Genomic DNA, 16864 nt, shown 5'->3' with positions numbered 1-16864 from the left:
GGAATGACCTTGGTTCAAAGGACCTGCTCCTTCCGATCAAGGATACGAACTGGCTGCTCGATGTAAGAAGCGTCCTCACGAACCTCCAACGGCTGCCAATCAATAACAGGAACTACGTCTGACCCACATTTCCTCAACATAGAGACGTGGAAAACGTTGTGGACGCCAGACAACTGAGATGGTAAGGCAAGCCGATAGGCCACAACGCCAATGCGCTCAGTGATCTCGAAAGGTCCTATGAATCTCGGGGCAAGCTTGCCCTTCGCTCCAAATCTAACTACGCCCTTCATGGGCGAGACCTTGAGATACACATGGTCCCCTACATCAAACTCCAAGGGACGACGCCGGCGATCAGCAAAACTCTTCTGCTGGCTCTGAGCTGTGCGCATCCTCTGCCTGATGATATCAATAACCTCTGATGTCTCCTGCACAAGCTCGGGACTCAGGAGACGCCGCTCTCCAACCTCGGTCCAACAACTCGGAGATCTGCACGGTCTTCCATATAATGCCTCAAAAGGAGCCATGCCAATAGTCGCCTAATAGCTGTTGTTGTATGCGAACTCAGCCAATCGCAGATGCTCATCCCAGCTACCACCGAAGTCAATCACGCAGGCTCGAAGCATATCCTCAAGGATCTGGTTGACCCTCTCGGTCTGGCCATCGATCTGCGGATGATATGTGGTACTGAGCTGCAAATCAGTACCCATAGCTCTCTGAAAGCTCCTCCAGAACTGAGACGTGAACCTCGGGTCTCGGTCAGAAACGATCGAGACTGGTACACAGTGTAGTCTCACAATCTCCTCAAGGAATAACCTCACAAGCCGGTCCAAGGGCCAAGTCGCACGAATTGCAAGAAAATGTGCCGACTTCGTCAGACGGTCCACAACAACCCAGATGGCGTTATGACCGCGCTAAGTCCTCGGTAAATCCATAATAAAATCTGTGGATACGTGCTCCCACTTCCACGTCGGGACACTCAATGGCTGCAATAGACCAGGGGATCTCTGATGATCGGCCTTGACATGCTGGCATGTGTCACACTCGGCCACAAAACTGGCAATCTGGCATTTCATCCCCGCCCAAAAATATTGCCTCCTCATATCACGGTACATCTTTGTCGAGCCAGGGTGGATAGAAAACCGCGATCGATGTACCTCGGTCATAAGATCTCTATGCAACTCAGGAATATCCGGGACACACAATCGGCCTCTAAAGCGAAGTCCACCATCAGCACCAATCTGCCAATCTGTTTGACTCTCAGATGCTGCCTCTACTCGGTAATCTCGTAACGACTCATCTGTCTGCTGAGCCTCGATCACCCTTGCGATAAGAGAGGGTTGAATCGACAGGCTCGAAAGCTGAACGATAGAAGACTGCAGACCAAAATCGAAGTCGTACTCTGCTATGTCCCCGAGCATCCTCCACTCCTGAATCATCATATGTGCCACTAGGCCTCGTGGCTGACGGCTAAGGGCATCCGCCACCACATTCGCCTTGCCTGGGTGGTACTGGAGGTCAAAATTATAGTCCTTTAAAAGCTCCATCCAGCGTCTCTGTCTCATGTTCAGCTCGGACTGAGAAAATAGATACTTCAAGCTCTTGTGGTCAGAGAAGAGCTCGAATCTAACCCCATAGAGATAGTGTCTCCACACCTTCAGTGCGAAGACGACTGCTGCCAGCTCTAAGTCATGCGTGGGGTAGTTTAGCTCATGAACCTTGAGCTGACGAGACGCAAAGGCTATAGGTCTACCGTGCTGCATCAGGACAGCACCCAATCCAATACGCGAAGCATCAGTAAATACCACGAATCCATCACTCCCAGAGGGAAGAGTGAGGACAGGAGCGGACGTCAGACGGTCCTTCAGCTCCATAAATGCTCGCTCACAGGCGTCACTCCAAATAAACTCTGCGCCCTTCCGAGTCAACCTGGTTAACGGGGCTGCAATACGGGAGAAGCCCACAATGAAACGTTGATAATATCCCGCTAAACCAAGGAAACTGCGGATCTCGGACGCAGTCATGGGCTGACCCCACTGATGCACTGCCTCAACCTTCGAGGGGTCTACCACGACACCCTCCCTCGTCACCACGTGACAGGGAATCTCACCTCCTCCTGCCAGAACTCACACTTCTCCAGCTTCGCATATAGCTGGTGGGCACGAAGGGTCTGCAAGGCGATCTCCAGATGCTACATATGGTCCTCACGGGTCCTCGAATATATCAGAATGTCATCGATGAAGACTACAACAAACTGGTCGAGATATAGACGAAAGACCTCGTTCATCAACTGCATGAAGACTGCGGGTGCATTGGTCAGTCCAAAGGACATGACCTGAAACTCAAAATGACCATAACGTGTCCTAAAAGCTGTCTTCGGGATGTCCTCCTCTTGGACACGAATCTGATGATAACCAGAACGCAGGTCAATCTTCGAAAAGAATTGTGCACCCTGCAGCTGATCAAATAAATCGTCTATCCTCGGGAGCGGGTACTTGTTCTTAATCGTGACCCGGTTGAGCTCGCGATAATCTACGCAGAGCCTCAATGAGCCATCCTTCTTCCTGACGAAGAGTACCGGCGCTCCCCAAGGTGAATTGCTCGGACGAATAAATCCCAATTCACGTAACTCGTCCAACTGACGCTACAGCTCATGCAACTCCATCGGTGCCATACGGTACGGGGCCTTTGAGATAGGCGCGGTACCGGGCACAAGATCAATCTGAAACTCAATATGACGGCGCGGAGGCAATCCTGGAATCTCCTGGAACACGTCGGGGAAGTTGCAGACCACCGGCAATCGATCAATACATAAGGCAATAGGCTCCTCGACTGCGCAGGACATCAAGCAAGATAACGGCTCTCCTCGGGGCTCTGCAACGAACTGAAACTGCGGCAAGCCTGGTATGCAGAATGTGACCGTTCTCGTAGAACAGTCCAAGATAGCGTGGTACTCGGCAAGCCAATCCATGCTCAAGATAACGTCGAAATCTGTCATCGGTAGCACAAACAAGTCAGCGGGCAAAAAGATATCACCGACAAGAACCGGGCAAGATGGACAGAAACGGCCCAATACTGTGGTCCTCCCCAAGGGTGTCGATACGGTCAATCCCTCACTAGTAGACTCTGTTTGCAATCCAGTCGATCGGCAGAAACCCTCGGACATGAATGAGTGAGAAGCACCAGAATCAAATAATACTAGGGCGATACATGAAGAGACGGGAAGTATACCCTCGACAACTCCTCCGGATGACTGCGGGTCCTGCTGAGCCGCGTCTGAGCTGCATAGAATCTAACCGGGAGGTGCCTGTCCCCTCTCGAGGTCCCTCGTGCGCTGCGCCTCTGCGGCGGCCTATCTCTTGCCTTTGTTCCGCTGGGGTCTCGGGGCCGAGGTGGCCGTGGTCGCGCCGATGAGGTCTTGTTGTCTTTGCGAGGTCGCCGAGGTCTTCGTGCTTTGGAGGCTGCTGTGGTGCTCTCGGCGGATGTAAGTGAGGCTGATGTGATCCTCTCGACTGCTGCAGATGAGGGCGAGGGCACTCAGACAGGCGGTGCCCTGTCCAACCACATCCAAAACAAGTCCCTGCAAATGGCTGCTGGGGTGGTGCTGGAGGTGCTGTTGGGGCTACTGGTGCTCTAGCAGGTGGGTGGCTCCTATACCTCTGTGGTCGTCGCTGCTGCTGGGAGCTACTGGAGGGGGTATGCCTCTTCTGACCCCTCCTCTGATCTCTGTCGGCCTGTGCACCAGCCCACTTTGTCTCATAAATCTAAGCCCTCCGCACTACAGCCTGAAAGGTCGAAAGCTCGTGCCCAATCACACGGCCTCGAAGACCGTAACGTAAGCCGCTCTCGAAACGGTGGGCCTTCCGCCCCTCATCATCAACCATATAAGGCGCAAACCTCGATAGCGCCACGAAATGAGTCGCGTACTGTGCCACGGTCATATCCCCCTGCACCAGAGTCTCGAACTCCAGTGCCCTCTGACGTCGAATATGGTCAGGGAAATACTGCTCCTCGAATCGATCTATAAAATCATCCCATGTCCAGACGTAGTCAGGCCCTGCGACGAGGGTAATCGAGGTCCACCAGTGCTCGGCCTCACCTTGAAAAAGAAACACTGCCAACCGAACTCGCTGCTCGGTCGTGCATGACATGATATCAAAAATCTTCTCCATATCGGAGCGCCACCTCTCAGTTGCTGTCGGATCTGGCTCACCTTGGAAACGTGGAGGATCAAACTATCGGAACTCTCGAAGTAGGGCACTCGCGCGCTCCTGCTCTGCCTGGGCCGGTGAAACAACCGGGTGTCTGCTCTGCCCCTGGAGTGCGGCCGTCACAGCCTGCAGCATCTGCTGTAACTGGGAAGCACTCACGGATACGGTCGGATCCGCACCGGTCTCTGGTGGAGGTGCAGCATCCTCAGGATGGGCGGTATGAATCTCTGGTAAAGGAGCGACATCCTCAGGCTGGGTAGTAGAAATCTCTGGTGGCGGAGCAGGGGTCATAGGTGGTAATGCGGGAGCTGCAGGTGGTGGAGCCGGGGTCTCAGGTGGTGGTACGGGAGCCGATCGGGTCACTCTCCTGCGAGCCATGTCTTACAGGAAAGAGCGAAGGTGCCTATCAACTTAAAGGCTCGCGAAGGCACACACGTTAAGGGTCTGTAATGAAAGATCGCTAGGCTATCCGAACTTAGGACTTAAATCATTCATAACAGACATGTAATGTTGTTCTTGGTTATTCCCGAGTTATGCTCTGATACTAACTTCTGTCACGCCCCGAACTCGGAAACCGGGCTCACAAAATTTCCAATCGCCGAATCCGGCGCCGACAGCCTCCGTAGAACCCCATTCTCGGACCCCGGCACCCATTCACCAGGTTCTGATCCTGGGAGACTACAAGGAGGGTTTCAAATCATCAGTCTGAATCATAATGAGCATAACAAAAAGCATAACCCACAAACAATAACCACAAGAACACCACCACAAAATCCACTATGATCAAAAACTTTTTGTACAATACAACAGAAAGGGAAAATACAATGTAGTGCAAAAGATAGAAAACTCTAGAAGCTCTGCGGCATGCTCCTTCTCCTGCTCAGCCACGATCTAGCGTCACCTGCACGCATCAATCGTGCATAAGCTTATAGAAAGCTTAGAGGGTGGTGTAAGTATGTGCACAATATAAGCGTGTTTCAAATGCAAAGGTTGGAGTAATGTGGAATCATGGTGATGAGTACATGAATGCAATCAGCCGTACTAAGGCTATGCGGTGCAAGATATGAATGCCATCGGCCATAACATGGCCTTGCGATGCGAAATGCAACTCAAGCATGCCAATCCTCAACATGTATCAGTACAGTTCTCATTCTGGATAATCACCGGGGTTCAATACACTCCAAATGGCACTGTTGCTCTCCTAGCCGCACAGTCCAAGTAAGCGTAAGAAACCTCACTATCCGCCTGGCCAATAGTCTGCCAATACCTATCCGGCACGTCGATAGAGGACCCATTCGCGAGCTGGTCAAACTCGGCCTAGTATTGCCCCCTACCCTCGGGTGAGTAAGGCCACACTCCTTTCCAACCGACCACGACACAGTGGGAGATGTTGCCTCCTAGTATTCGGCCCTCATGCGCTCGTATATCCACTCGGTCTCGATGTTGGAGTCATCCTCTGGTACCATCGGGTTTAGGAATTTTCACCCAGGGACGTCTATGGCGCCTGTATGCTAGAACCAAATATTTTCAGTTTCCAATCCTGCTATCCACGATGTGTCTGTGGAGGCCATGACCCTGATATGGCTAGGGCATACAGTAACTACAATCACACAAATGCAAGTGCATGAATCACACTATCAGTCATGCAATAGCCATGTATATGCCATGCACTTATATGAGGCGACTCCGCCTATCAGGGAGCCTATAAACAGTCTATCCAAAGGTATATGCTATGATCGGTCACTCCTCACATCAGGCATACATATGGTGCGAATGATCATGAATCATGGATCTATACTAAACATGTATAAAGAGATGGGCTCTAGGTATAATGGAGATGGCCCTAGACGGCCTACTTACCACAATTATGGGCCTATTAGTGGGCCTTAGGGAGAGTTATAATGCGGACATTTAACCAACATTATCTATTCAATGTGGACATCAAACCAACATCGCTCCCAAGGAATGGCCTTCCATGAATCTCATATTGTAATGGGCCTTTTGTACATCTAATTGGGCCTTGACCCAAAGACCCAAATACATCAAATGGGCTACATAACATGAGCCCCATATCGATATCAAGGTGGGCCTCAATGGGCCTCATAATATGGGCCTAATACAAATCAAGGTGGGCCTCAACAAGGACCACTAATGCATGAAGATGGGCCTCCATAATGGGCCTTAAATTATCTCCAAAACAGTTGGACAGTTGGATGAAACACATACATTATGATGGAGCCCACACTAATAGAGGGTGTGGTTTACAATACTTACATAAGTGGGGCCCACCAAAATGCTCATTTTCCACCCAGCTTAAGGCTCAATATAATGTTTATTTTCCACCCAACTTAAGGCCCAATATAATGTTTATTTTCCACCCAACTTCAGGCCCAATATAATGTTTATTTTCTACCCAACCTGGGCCCATTGTAATGTTTATTTGCCATCCAATTGCTCATAAGGTCACTTGGGCCAGGTAAGGCCCACTGTAATATTTATTTTCTACCCGACCTTTTGATAAGGTCACACGTGACCTGGGGTAGGGCCCACTGGAATGGGGCCCACTGTAATATTTATTTTTCATCTAACCTGATGACGAGGTCACGTGGGCAGGGATCCCACCGTGACGCCCTTCTGACGTCCAACCTGTTGATAAGGTCACTGGACCTTGGGAAACTGGGGCCCACCGAAATGTGGTTCACAAATCCATCCCATTCATTGTGTGTGTCCCACAATTTTAAGGGTCCAAATCAAGTTTCATTTGCATCCAAAACTCAGGTAGGCCCCACCAACGATTTTATATGTTTTAGGCATGTCTTCACATGATTTTAGATGGTATGGCCCGCCTGAGTTCCGTTTAAGAATATTTTTTGGATGGACGGCTGGTCCGAGGGGACCCATCAAATGCATGGTGCTGATGGCCGAAAAGCATCGAGGTGGGGCCCATAGTTGGGCCGTGAGGGCCTGCTCGGTCCGTCCGCCCGCCCTCTGTCAACGGCAGCAGCAGATGCTGCTGCCTTGATTCCATTTTTTTTTTTTTGAAAAAAATAGAGATCGGATGGTTTTTGATAGATGAGGCCCACCACAGACGAATCCATCCCAGCCATTGGTCCCTGTGGCTCGATATAATCCCATCGAGTCCAATATTGGGTAGTTTTTGATATTCAGGAGCATCAGGGAGGTATTTTAATGGCAATACCGCTATCTCCTTTGGTATGGCCCGTTTGATTATCAGGTTAGTCCAAATTTTTGGTTCAACGGCTAAAATAAACTGGGTAACGGAATAGACGGTGTGGATCAGTCTCGTACATCAAGGTGGGGCCTGCATGGGTAGCCTACTCCAAAAAGGCCCTTTTTCTTGGAGTTTTGCTGGCTTGTGAATACACACCACGGTCAGTATACACACTCCATAATGGCCACGCCCGTCCAGCATCCACTGACACTGGACGGTGTGGATAAACACATGTATTATGGTGGGTCCCACATGGACGTGGCCCACCAGATATATACATATAATACGTATATTATATTATATATATAATACATATTATATTATATATATTATATATATTATATAAGATATGACATCTATATATATATAAAGCATTTGGCCCACCTAAACAGTGGATGGTGTGGATCATCACCTACAATAGGATGGGCTACACCGTCTGAAGTTGATGGACGGGTAGATATAACACATATTGGTGGGATCCACACCATTACAAAGGAAGAGAGAGAGAGATGGAGAGAGAGATATGCAGTGAGATAGAGGAACCCCGCCACTATGGGCCCTCTTGATTAAATCACATACATCCAAATGGGTCCCACCAACAAGTGGGCCCTAAAATTTTAAAATAATGACAAATCACCCACCTTATCTTCCTTCTTCTTGGTCCCTTAGACTCCAATGCTCCTTAGTTTCAACTTTGATGGAGGTTGATGGACTTTTGATGGTGGGGATGAGAGATGAGAGGGTGTAGATGGAAGATGGAAGGTGGGCCACACTTGAGAGGGAGAGGAAGCTTGGACGTTTGAGGCTTGGGGTTGCTTGGAGATTTTGAGAAATGAGGGAGAGAAAGAAGATATGGATGGGTGAGGTAAGGTGATGGAGTGATGGGTGATGGGTTGGGTTGAAATTTTTGAAAAGGGGTATGGTTGTTGTTGAAAATGAGAAAAAGAGGAGTGGTGAGGTGGAAAGAAGGTAGACTTTTGAAAAAAAGAGGGAATGGGTTGATGTACTTGAGGTAAGGCTTACATTAATGGTTGATTGATGGGACTAATTGTGTAGAGATTCCCTCGAAATCCGCAACGCGTGGTGTTTCTTCGGAATAAACGCTGATCGGCATCTTCTTGCCTGGGTATCGGTTCGGTGCACAAGTCACGGCATTGGAACCGCGGCGAGGACGCGGTCGCTATGATACAACTTTCGGATCAAGCCGACGTCAGTGCGTGGGACCTGGATTAGGATCATGCGCAAACTCTGGATACGGTGCGAAGGTTGCCGGAATTTGACCGAAAGGACCGCGGAAGTCAACGGAACAGTACGGACTAAGACACGGGTCTTACAATTCATCTATTTTTAAAAATCATTTTAGAGTATTACCTAAGAATTAATCATATAGATCATCTGGACCATACCATAAATAACAGTGGAGATAATGATTTTCACTGTTTAAAATTTTCAGGGCCCACCATAACATTTATTTTCTATTCAGTTTGTTCATAAGGTCACAAAGACTTGAACCAATAAAAAAATAATAAATATCATATTAGTCCAGAACTTTTGTGACCCAAAAGACCATCAATGGTAGACGTTCAATCCCACTATTTTTACAGTGTGGTCCACTTGATAACTAGATCTGTCTTATTTTTAGTCTCAAGCTTAGAGCCGAGCTTGCTAAATGAATGGATGGTTTAGATGTAACACATACATCAGTGGGACCCACAGAACTTACCAATGTTAGTACAACAGGTATATAGGTGGGGTGCACATACATGGATGGTATGAATAAAGTACACGCATCATGTGGGGTCCATGCAAGTGGACGGTGTGGATTGAATGGACGGTTTGAGTAAAGCACATGCATTATGTGGGGTCCATGAAAGTGGACAGTGTGGATGAAACCCATGAGACTGGTGCCAATACAGTAACCCCTAGGCTGCTCATCCAGTGGATGGACGGTCTGGATCACCAGACCCATCACACTTGATGACGTCATCAGCTGGGACCCACCATGCTTGGGATGTCAATACAACAACTATATAGCTAGTGTGAGGCTCACCAGCCAATCCGTTCATCAGGTGGGTTTCACGTGGTGTGGCCCCACCATAATATATATATATATATATATATATATATGCATATATATAATCAAAGATATACATCTGTTGGGTGACACATGGGGCCCACCTCTCATATACATGATGATATATATAAATATTATATTATATATACTACATAATATATATATATATATATTATACTATATAAGGGTCTAGCGTCCAGGCCCTGGATGGCCTGGATTTGGATGCATTTCACGGTGGAGTCCCACCGCCCCTGATGGATGGTGTGGATAAAACAGATATTAGTGGGGCCCACTACATCATGACGGAGAGAGAAAGAGATAAAGAGAAACGTGAAGGGGAGGGACCCCGCCACTATTGGGCCCTCCTAAACAATGCATACATCAAGTGGGTCCCACAACAAGTGGGCCTTAAAATTAGAAATTAATGGTGGATCACCCACCTATCGGCCTTCTTCTTTAGCTCCTTGGACTCCTATGCTCCTTGTCTTTGATCTTGATGGAGGTTAATGAAGAACGAAGGGTTGATATCGGAGATAAGAGGGTAGGAAAGTGGGCCACACTTGGCTTTGGAAAAGCTTGGACGTCGGAAGCTCTCTTGGGAGTTAGGAGATTGTTTAGAGAATGAGAGGAGATGGGATGATAAGGGATGGGTGGAATGGGTGTTGTAAGGAAGGGTGAAATTTAGGTAAAAGAGGGATAGGTGGGGGGAGAGAGAGTTGATTTGTGAAGGGGTGAGGTGGCATAAGGTATGGGTAATGTACTTGAGATAGGGTGTGTATTTGATTTGTGATTGATGTGACCGGTTGTAGAGATTCTCTCGGAATTCACACGCGCGGCATTTTCCTCGAAATGAATGCGGGCTCACATCTTCTGGCTAGGGTATCGCATCGGCGTGCGAGACATGGCGTTGGAACAGCGGTGACGACATGGTCGCACTGGTACAAGTCTCGGGCCGAGCTGACTCTGGAATACAAGATACGACTCAGGGTCGCCCGCAACTGCTATATATGCATCGCGGGTCATCGGAATTTCGACTGGGAGGACCGCAGAAGCATACGGAACACTACGGACCATGATACGGGCCTTACAACTCTCCCCTCCTAATAAAAATTTCATCCTTGAAATTTAAACCACAATAGAACCAATACAAAACTCACCAAGGAAGGAAAAATCCTACCACTATAGATATAATTAGAATACAATATATCAACATAATCAAACACCTAAGAGATAGGGATAACGCCCCTGAATCTCATCCTCTTGCTCCCAAGACACTTCATTAGCACTATGATGACTCCATTAATCCTCAGATCATGATCAGAAACAATCGGAACTAGAATACTATGCAGCTTCACAATCTCAACGAAAGGGAGCTATATAAGAAAATCTCTAAGTTATTCGAACTTGGGGATCTAATCATTTTAAGTTTTCAACAATCATAGAGTGAAGGGTAAGTATCAACAGATATGTGATGTTATCCTCAGGTATTCCTAAGTTATGCTCTGATACAAACTTCTGTCACACCCCAAACTCAGAAACTGAACTCACAGAATTCTCGATTGCCGAATCTAGTGCCGACAGCCTCTGTAGTACCCCATTCTCGGCTCCCAGTGCCCATACACCAGGTTCCAATCTTGGGATCCTACAAGGAGGATTTCCAATGTACATTTATCTCTTAAGAAACATAACCACAAGTATACCCAAATCACAAAGGCAACATCATCATCACATATCCACTAATATAAACAGTTGAATACAGTGCTAAAAGGGAAATTCATATGTTAAAAATCAAAGCTCTAGAAGACCGTTGCATGCTCTATGCTTAACACTGCTGCAACTTAACGCCACTTGCATGCATCTTTTATGCAAAAGCTTATAGAAAGCTTAGAGGGTGGTGTAAGTGTGTGCACAAAGTAAGTGCCAAGTATTCAATACGATGCCATAATCATACAATATCAGAAATACTGGCAAGATCATGAATCATACGATATCAGAGTAGGTAGTACAGATCAGCTATACAAATGAGTCATAAAGAGCCAAATATCAAATATCATATCTACGCCTTATAAATACAGAAACATAATAACCCAAACGCCGTATGCCGCGGATGTAATGCAACATGCGATGCGAATGAAATGACCATGCAGGAGTGTGAAGTCAGGATGATAATAGTAGTATCGCAGGCTATGGGGTCCATCATAAGGGACTTCTATCCAAACTAGTCTCATACCTAAATTTGGATAGTCAGACTCAATGTGGTAAACTCTTGATCTCAGGTTGGTCACGCGCCCTAACCGAAATCTTAGCCATTGCGAAGGTACATATAACAATTGGTTATCACCACCAGCCCGAGTGGATAGTGAATAAATGAATAATGAGTAAAATGCTGAGTATACAACTCCTCCTCAATAAGTTCACATATCAGTACTGTATATCTTTGGGATCATCACCGGGGTCTAGTACACTCTACACCACCTGCAGCCCCATCAAGCGTACAACTGGGTAAGTGGAAGAGACCTCACTATCTGCCTACTAGCAGTATACCAATGCCTACCAGACTCATCGATAGCAGACCCATTTAGGAGCTGGTCAGACTCAGCCTAGCTATGCCTACTCCCTCAGGCGGGTAAGGCCACACTCCCTTCCAACTGACCATGATACAGTGGGAGATGCGGCTTATTAGTATTCAGCACTCAGGAGCTCATATATCCACTCGGTCAAGACATTAGGGCGTATCCTGGCCTTGGAGGTTTAGGGACTTTCACCCACGGACATTTAAAGTACCCTGATGCTCGAACCAAACATTTTCAGTGTCCCATTTGGCCACCCTGACATGCCTGTGGAGGTCACAGCCCTGATGTCGCTAGGGTATACAGTAATTACAATCACATAATGCAAGATGAATGAGTCATATAGTCTAATCATGCATCAATCCTGCGCATACTGTGCACTCATGTGGGATAACTCCACCTATCAGGGAGTCCCATAAACCACCTACACTATGACACATGCAATGGTCAATCACATCTCATAACAAACATGCAGATGATGCGTATGGGCATGTATCATAATGTTATGCTATTACATACTCATAATCGGTATCGATAATCGGCCTCGATAATCGGCTTAACAAAGGGCCTAAGGGAAGGTCATAATGTGGACAGTTAACCATCATTGCCCATCCATGTGGACATTTAACCAGCATTGTTCTTAAGAAGTGGTCCACATAAAGCCTAACATATAATGGGCCCATGGCCTCACACAAGGTCCTAATATACATCACCATGGGCCTCACTCAAGGGCCTAATACACCTCACGATGGGTCACATCCATGGGTCTCTCATACATCAAGTGGGCCGCATCATATGGGCCACATATACATCACAATGGGCCTCTAACACGGGCCTAATATACATCACAAAGGGCCACATCCCATGGGCCTGAAATATATCACAATGGGCCTCAACCCATGGGCTCCAAATACATCATAATGGGCCTCAACCCATGGGCCCCAAACACATCATAATGGGCCTCATCCCATGGGCCCCAAATACATCTCTTTGGACTGCAACAAATGGGTCGCAACAATGGGCCGCACCATCTACACCATTCATCTATTTTTGAAATCATTTTAGAGTATTACCCAAGAATGAATCATATCAAAAGATCAACTGGACCATACTACAAATAACAGTGGAGATAATGATTTTCACTGTTTAAAATTTTTAGGGCCCACTATAAAGTTTATTTTCTATCCAGTCTGTTCATAAGGTCACAAAGACCTGAACTAATAAAAAAATAATAAATATCATATTGGTCCAGAACTTCTGTGACCCAAAAAAGTATCAATTGTAGACATTTAATCCCATTGTTTTTACAGTGTGGTCCACTTGATAACTAGATCTGTCTTATTTTTAGTCTCAAGCCTGGAGCCAAGCTTGGTAAATGGATGGACGGTTTAGATGTAACACATACATCAGCGGGACCCATTTAACTTACTGACATTAGTACAACAGGTATATAGGTGGGGTGCACATATATGGACAGTATGAATAAAGCTCACGCATCATGTGGGGTTCATGCAAGTGGACGGTGTGTATGAAACGGATGGTATGAATAAAGCACACACATCATGTGGGGTCCATGCAAGTAGACGGTGTGGATGAAACCCACGGGACTGGTGCTAATCGATCTGCTCATCTAGTGGATGGACGGTCTGGATCACCAGACCCATTACACTTATTGATGTCATCAGCTAGGACCCACCGTGCTTGGGACGTTAATACTGTAGTTATATAGCTGGTGTGAGGCTCACCAGCCAATCCGTTCATCAGGTGGGTTCCACATGGTGTGGCCCCACCATATATATATATATAATCAACGATATACACCTGGTGGGTCCCACGTGGGGCCCACCTCTCATACACATGATGATATATATAAATATTATGTTATGTATATTACATAATATATATATATATATTATACTATATAAGGATTTAGCGTCCAGGCCTTGGACGACCTGGATTCGAACGCATTTCACGGTGGAGTCCTACCCCCCATGATGGACGGGTGGATAAAACACATATTAGTAGGGCCCACTACATCATGACAGGGAGAGAGAGAGAAAGAGAAACGTGATGGGGAGGGACCTCGCCACAATTGGGCCCTCCCAAAACATTGCATACATCAAGTGGGTCTCACAATAAGTGGGCCCTAAAATTAGAAATCAATGGTGAATCACCCACCTGTCGCCCTTCTTCTTTAGCTCCTTAAACTCCTATGCTCGTTGTTTTTGATCTTGATGGAGGTTGGAATTGAGGGTTGAGATGGGAGATGAGAGGGTAGGAAAGTGGGCCACACTTGGCTTTGGAAAAGCTTGGATGTTGGAAGCTCTCTTAGGAGTTGGGAGATTGGTTAGAGAATGAGAGGAGATGGGATGATAAGGGATGGGTGGAATGGGTGTTGTATGGAAGGGGATGGAGAGGTATGGGTTTGTTTGAAATTTAGGGAAAAGAGGGATGGGTGGGGAGAGAGAGTAGATTGTGAGGGGGTGAGGTGGCATGGGGTATGGGTGATGTACTTGAGATAGGGTGTGTACTTGATTTGTGATTGATGTGACGGGTAGTAGAGATTCTCTCAAAATTCACACGCACGATGTTTTCCTTGAAATGAACGAGGGCCCACATCTTCTGGCCAGGGTATCGCATCGGCGCCGAGATGCGGCGTTGGAACCGCGATGACGGCGCGGTCGCGCTAGTACAAGTCTCAGGCCGAGCTGACTCTAGAATACAGGATACGACTGAGGGTCGCATGTAACTGTTATATATGCGTCGCGAGTCACCAGAATTCAACTGGGAGGACCACAGAAGCTTATGGAATAGTACAAACCATGATACGGGCCTTACAAGTACTATTTGGGGTCCACCTTTGATGAATGTATTATACATCCACCTCGTGCATTCGTGAGGCCCATATGATGTATATCCACACCGTCCACATGGGACGTGGGCCCCACGTGATGTACGTGTTTGATCCTAACTATCTATCTGGTGGGGCCCATTTGGAATGTGCAGGGCCCACCTCAATACAAGGTATTTGAGGCCCATTTGGTGAGGCCCGATGTGATGTATGAGGCCCATATGATGAGGCCCGATGTGTTATATTTGAGGCCCATTTGGTGAGGCCTAATGTGATGTATGAGGCCCATATGATGAGGCCCGATGTGTTATATTTGAGGCCCATTTGGTGAGGCTTGATGTGATGTATGTGGCCCATGTGTGAGGTCTGATGTGATGTATATGAGGCCCAATGTGATGCATATAAGGCCCATATGATGAGGCCCGATGTGATGTAGGCCCGATGTGATGTATATATGGCCCTTGAGTGAGGCCCATTGTGATGTATATTAGGCCCTTGTGTGAGGCCATGTGTCCACTATATGTTTGGCTCCATGTGGGCCACTCCTTGGGAGAAATGTCGGTTAAATGTCCACATTGATGGGCAATGATGGTTAAATGTCCTCATTATGACCTTCCCTTAGGCCTTGTTAGGCCCATTCTCATCATTCTCTAAGTGGGTTGGCCCTAATCATTGGGCCCCATTTGTATAATTCATCTATTCTCATTGGGCTATCCTAAGATGTTGAGCCCCCATTGGTTGTTAGTAGGATTTTTTTTTTTAAATCTTGGAGTCCACCTAGGGCCTATTTGGCCCCCTAGGGCATCTAACGGGCTATATAATAGTGTGGAGAAGGAACCCTTTCTGGATCCTTAGGATTATAGGTAGGCCACCTAGGCCCAACCTTGATATGAGGAGAGTTCATCATCACCGTAAATGGTGGTATCCGTGCTATCGGATTTGGTATATCCATAGTTGAGGGCTAATCTTTATGGTTTAGATCGGTTGTCCATCTATAGACCCTGCCTTATATATAGGCCAGTTATTGATACTGATTATGAGTATGTGATAGCATATACAACTAAAAAATCGAGCGAAGGCTATGAACTATGCTGGATTATAGCTACGGTTTAGATCCATAGCTATGTTACTACGAGTTTAGTCCGTAGCTAAAAGTCACGTAAGCATAGCAAAATCAGTGAAAAAAATCCTGCAAATTATTTCATTCTCGTGGGTCCTTTTATTATTTATCCCTCTCCCAATATCCCTCCCACGCTCTTCCTTTGCCTCCACCTCACCCCCATGCCCTAGCCCCACCTCCACCCCCCCTCTCTCTCTCTCCGATTTTCCTTCTTTCCCCCCTTTCTCTCCTTTTAAATTTCTGATAATCCTCTTTTCTTCTTCTAGGGTTAGGATTTTTATTTTCCCTTTCCGATCTTCTCTCTCTCTCTCTCTCTCTCTCTCTCTCTCTCTCTTTTATGCAGCAGGTAAAGCATGGGTGTTAATGGTGATTCCGTCAATGGGGGCAATTCGAGTGTCATTAGCAATAGCATGATCACCGTCCACATACGAGTCCACATACGATGCTCGAATAACTCCAAGTTCTCCATTCAGATAAGCCTCGATGCGACCGTTGGAGTTTTCAAGGCCATCCTAGCTAAGAACTGCGATTTCTCGGTTGAGTAGCAACGTTTGATTTACAAGGTTGGGATTTTGAAGGACGAACGGACCCTGGAAAGCTATGGTCCATACATTGTAAGGAAGACAAAAGTTTTTTGAAAATCTATTACTAGCTTCTTCATTCCTTTTACAGATTGTATCCATACATTATAAGGAAGATAAAAGTGTGTAATTCTTTTTTACATAGAAATATGCCCGATAATTGTTTGAAGAAATGCTTCAAACAATTCTTTGTTGAATGAAATCTACATATAGACCCTTTTTGAATGA

Source organism: Magnolia sinica, chromosome 10, assembly GCF_029962835.1.
Source record: "Magnolia sinica isolate HGM2019 chromosome 10, MsV1, whole genome shotgun sequence".
Classification (NCBI taxonomy): Eukaryota; Viridiplantae; Streptophyta; class Magnoliopsida; order Magnoliales; family Magnoliaceae; genus Magnolia; species Magnolia sinica.
Note: the sequence above shows the minus strand (reverse complement) of the source record.